The sequence below is a fragment of the Copadichromis virginalis genome, linkage group LG2 (assembly GCF_057382275.1).
Source record: "Copadichromis virginalis isolate Kocher_CV1m ecotype Utaka linkage group LG2, C_Virginalis_male_GT1.1, whole genome shotgun sequence".
In the NCBI taxonomy this organism is placed as follows: domain Eukaryota; kingdom Metazoa; phylum Chordata; class Actinopteri; order Cichliformes; family Cichlidae; genus Copadichromis; species Copadichromis virginalis.
The window spans coordinates 39,193,493-39,199,492 of record NC_140619.1 but is presented as its reverse complement, the minus strand read 5'-3'; positions in this window follow the sequence as shown (position 1 = coordinate 39,199,492).

The window sequence follows — 6,000 nt, the reverse complement described above, 5'->3', positions numbered from 1 at the left end:
AGCCCACATACATGATTGGCTGGCTGGGAAGCTGTGCAGGCCCTGATTTGTGGATTTGAATTCCTCAGCCCTCAGATATGATTGGCTGGCTTAGAAGCCATGAAGGCCCCAATATGCAAATTTGAATGCCTCAGGACACATATATGATTGGCTGGGAAGCCGTGCAGGCCCTGATTTGAAAATTTGAATTTCTCAGTCCTCACAGAGGATTGGCTGCCTGGGGACCTGGCAGAAATATATAGAAATACTATGATTAAGCATAAATACTACATTTAGTAGAAATACTATGTTTTAGCACAAATACTATAAAAAGCAGAAATACTATAATTTAGCAGAAATACTATATTAAGCACAAATCCTATAAAAAGCAGAAATAGGATGATTAAGCATAAACACTACATTTAGTAGAAATACTATGTTTGAGCAAAAATCCTATAAAAAGCAGAAATACTATATTAGGCACAAATCCCATAAAAAGCATAAATAGTATGATTTAGCATAAATACTACATTTAGTAGAAATACTATGTTTTAGCACAAATAGTATAAAAAGCAGAAATATTGTAATTTAGCAGAAATTCTATATTAGGCACAAATCCTATAAAATAGCAGAAATAGTATTATTTAGCACAATAGTAATAAGTTAAACAGAAAAATTGGAAAAGCAAAATGGACAGCTGAAAAAATGCTGAACATGCTGAGGGTCCCTCAAATATACTTGTTAAATGAAAAAATCAGCAAAAAAATGCACAGGGAGAGAGAAGTAAGTTTCTAGGTCAGCCTGGGAGCTGCTGAATTTGAATCCACCAATCAGAGAGCCTGTGTACTTTTTCCCGCCAAAACATGTTCCTCTTTTTACACACGCAGCACAGAGATGCACAGGATTATTGCAGCCTATTTCTCATAGTGAGGACTCCCCTCAAACAAATGACCATAATTTCCAAACCGTAGGGGCTAGAGCGGTCATTCTTACACCGTTTTGTTCAGAAGAGATGGGGGAATCTTCCAGTGTTTACAATTTATCATTAAAATATGAATTATTAAAGATATTTGACTTCTAATGCACCATAACTGAGTAGAGCGAAGCAAAAACTGCCTTGACTTGCCCTCAAACAACGCTTTGTGACTTGAAATCTATTTGGAGTATCGATATCATTCTTTCACCGTAAGAGACAGCAGGCTTTGGTGAACAATCATGGAAATTTTCAGGTCTCTGTGGAAATCCAACAAAAAGTTATGACGAGAGAAAAAAGTGGTTCATTTCCACAGTTTGAAATCTGAAGAAATCTGAGCGAAGGACGAATTTCCTACCCTCAAACAAGTCCAACTCATTTCAGAACGGTAATAGGTGAGAAAGAAATTCTTGAATTGTGAGCGTCAGGGGTGTCTGAAGATATTCGGGGACAAGCCTCATGTCTTAAAGTCGCTTCGTTAAGGAGATATGACGATTCGAATATGCCTCTCATTACAGAAATCCAGCGATGATTTTGAACAAGCTCTCCATTGACTTTATATGGAGAGTTTTGAGACCTTGTGTTGGTCTGAGGAGATTTGCAAAAATTCTATGAATCCCACAACAATGATAGTGACATTTTCTGAAAGCCAGCAAAAATACCTACGTTTTGATGTATAATTTGTGGAAGTTGAGTGAAAATTGAGCAAGTAGCAAGAAGTTGTTCGGACATGAAGTGAAAATTGCAAAACCTTCAGTGGCACACTGGAAGCCAAGAGCATAGCAACCATAACAACGCATGTATTTTGTGAAAAATCACAATTTTGCAACTCAAAACTTTAAGAGGCATAAAAGTAAAACAGTAAAACATTTGAAAAAGCTGAATCATACCTGAATAGCCCAATAATTTGTGAACATTTTAAAGTTTGAATGGTTGTTCTAGGTGAAAATATGAGGAAGTAGTTAAGTTTCAAAAACAAGCAAATTTTAGCAGAATTGCAGAAGTTTCCCATTCATTTCAATGGGACAAATTAAAGGAAAAAAGCTTAATATTTTAAAAAGTATAATAGTTAAAAATAGCAAAAATCGTAGCGTAAATTAGCAGAAATAGCAGAATAGTTTAAAATTTGAACGGTGAAAATCGGCTGAAAATTGTGGAAGTAGTTAAGTGCCAAAAAGTGTACGGAAGCAACTAGAATAATAATAATAACTAGAAAAATTTGCATTTCCTGCGAAAATGCAGTGTGGATGCTTAAAGCTGAAGCTGCATGCAAAAAGTAGCTGAAAAAGCTGAAAAGTTGCAGAAATTGTAAAAACTTTGCAGAAGCAAAAGAAGTTTGCTAAAATGGAATAACTTAGCAGAACTGCAATATCTTAGAGGAAACATAATACTTGGCAGAAATACAATAGCATAGCAGAATTTAGCAGAAATATTGTAACTTACCAGAAACATGATAACTTCTCAAAAATACAAGAATTTAGGAGAAATAGTATAAGATAACAGAAAGAATATATTTAGCCAAAAATACTTAAACATTACAGAAACACTATGATTTAGAAAAATAGTACAACAGAGCAGAAATATTGTGATTTACCAGAGACACTGTGATGAACTATGAATATTGTAATTTTAAATTAAGACTATGTTTTAGCACAAATATTATAATTTGGCAGAAATACTATAATTTAGCAGAATTACTATATTAAGCACAAATCCTATAAAAAGCAGAAATGGTATGATTAAGCATAAATACTACATGTAGTAGAAATACTTTGTTTTAGCACAAATCCCATAAAAAGCAGAAATACTGTACTATGATTTAGTAGAAAAACTATAATTAATCAGAAATACTAAATTTAGCAGAAATACTATATTAAGCACAAATCCTATGAAAAGCAGAAATAGTATGATTAAGCATAAATACTACATTTAGCAGAAATACTATATTAAGCACAATTCTTATAAAAAGCAGAAATACTATATTAAGCACAAATCTTATAAAAAGCAGAAATACTATATTAAGCACAAATCTTATAAAAAGCAGAAATACTATATTAAGCACAAATCCTATAAAAAGCAGAAATACTATATTAAGCACAAATCTTATAAAAAGCAGAAATACTATATTAAGCACAAATCTTATAAAAAGCAGAAATACTATATTAAGCACAAATCCTATAAAAAGCAGAAATAGTATATTAAGCACAAATCCTATAAAAAGCAGAAATACTATATTTGGCACAAATCCTATTAAAAGCAGAAATAGTATGATTTAGCACAATAGTAATGAGTTAAACAGAAAAATAGCTCATCTGATAGAGTGGGCACAATAATGGTGTCAAATATTTTGTTCTCCTTGTTCTCCAGTATTCTGACATATGTCTCAAAATAGAGCATTCTCTGTACAATTTCACCCCTCACATAACAAGATGAAGATGTGATCCTTGCATTGTTGAGCTGATGCCATTCCTGGTCAGCTGTCTGTTCTCCTTTTGCTGTCTCAATCTTATGTACCATGTCCTCTGTGACCAGTAAGCTTTCAAGGTTGAAGAGTTCCTCCTCACTGTAGACATGCACACTCTGTGTGGGATCCAGCCTGTACTGAGTGGCAGTGGCAGGTAAAGAGGAGGATCTTGGTAAATGTTTACAGATTTTGTGGGTAATCTGGGCTCCTGGTTAGAGAACACGCTCACCAATGCTGTCTTAAGACTGGTCTTCTTGTCACTGAAGGCCATGGTTGCGGTAAGAGGTCAATTTGTTACATCAATGTCTTTGCATGATTTTCCAGTGTTTAGCAAGGAGATGTAAAGTGGGTCACCAGCCAAGTTCTTGTACAGCGTACTCCTTTAAAGGACCATAATAATGTGAGGATAAAACAAGGCACTGTGAAAGTCATCTAGGCAATAACAATAACAATAATAATAATAACAACAACAACTTGACATTGTACCTGCATCATTATTCAAAAATGTCTTTGAGTTCATTGATCCATGGAACTGGCCCTGGTTCCAAACCCTGAAAAAAAAAAAATAGCAATAACAAATATAAAAGAAAAAAAATACTTATACATATTACTTATAACAGGTTATAAAAGAACATTAAAGGGTCAGTCCTGAATATGAATCTCAGCACTTACTGCTGTTTGGATTTGTCCCACTGTTGGTCTGTCTCGGTGCTGGTGTGAAGATACAACCTGCAGCTTCAGTTCTGAAAAATGTACTGTTTGAAAGGGCAAAACAGTGTGCTTACACACTGCATTGCCAGCTACACACCAGCACCGATCAGAAAAAAAGGACAACAGGGTCCCGAAGCTCAGTCTGCACTAAACCATATAGAAAGCCAGTCTTACACATACTGACAAAGGCTAGAGACTTTTTCAGGGTTAGATGATGGCGCTCAAGATGGAGCAGGAGTTACAGTCAAAGTCATTTATAATTCTGTGAACAACCATTATTTACCAGGGCTCACAGAATATGATCACTGTCCTTTCTTAGTGTCCTACAGAGTACAGTACCTAAAAGGATACCTTTATCACAGTAACATTCTAATACAAGTATAAATAATTTTAATAAATAGCATTTGAGTACAAATAACTGATATTAAATTTACCTGAGTATTAAAAGTTATTTCTGGGAATAAATTTAAGTGTCAAAATTAAACCTTTTTCTTATGTGCCATTTTGTTAAGAAAAAAAGCACATTGCTGCAGGTTTAATTAAAACAATATGGTAAGCTTTAGGCTTCAGGAAAAAAATGGTATTGGTTGTGAGACAAACAGTGGTAATAAGGGGACTTGTCATAATCGCTGAGTTCTCTACTGTTCTTTCTTACCCTAAGAGGCTTGATGTCTCTCCCTAAACAGGAACAGGTGAGAACTGAACACCCAGCCGATGCCTAACTTACAGTGTGATGCAAAAGTTTGGGCAAAATTGTTAATAGTCATTATTTTCCTGTATAAATGATTGATTGTTATGATAAAAAATGTCAGTTAAATATATCATATAGGAGACACACACAGTGATATTTGAAAAGTGAAATGACCAGAAAGTGTGTGATAATTGTTTAAACAAAATCAGGCAGGTGCATAAAATTGGGCACTGTTGTCATTTTATTGATTCCAAAACCTTTAGAACTAATTGTTGGAACTCAAATTGGCTCGGTAATCTCAGTGACCCCTGACCTACATACACAGGTGAATCCAATAATGAGAAAGAGTATTTAAGGGGGTCTACTGTAAGTTTCCCTCCTATTTTAATTTTCTCTGGAGAGTAGCAACATAGCGGCTCAAAACAACTCTCAAATGACCTGAAGACAAAGATTGTTCACCATCATGAATTAGGGGGAGGACACACAAAGCTATCTCAGAGATTTAAGCTGTCGGTTTCCACAGTTAGGAACATATTGAGAAAATGGAAGACCACAGGCTCAGTTCAAGTTAAGGCTGGAAGTGGCAGACCAAGAAAAATCTCGGATAGACAGAAGCGACGAATGGTCAGAACATTCAGAGTCGATCCACAGACCAGCACCAAAGACCTACAACATCATCTTGCAGCAGATGGAGTCACTGTGCATCGTTCAACCATTCGGCGCACTTTACACGAGCAGATGCTGTATGCGAGAGTGATGCAGAGGAAGCCTTTCTCCACCCACAGCACAAACAGAGCCGCTTGAGGTTTGCTAAAGCACATTTGGACAAACCAGCTTCATTCTGGAATAAGGTGCTGTGGACTGATGAAACTAAAACTGAGTTATTTGGGCATAACAAGGGGCGTAGTGCATCAAGGAAAAAGAATACAGTATTCCAAGAAAAACACCTGCTACCTGCAGTAAAATATGGTGGTGGCTCCATCATGCTGTGGGGCTGTGTGGCCAGTGCAGGGACACATGGATTCCACTCAGTATCACCAGATTCTGGAGACCAATGTCCAGGAATCAGTGACAAAGCTGAAGCTGCGCTGAGGCTGGATCTTTCAACAAGACAACGACCCGAAACACTGCTCAAAATCCACTAAGGCTTTCATGCAGAGGAACAAGTACAACGTCTCAGTC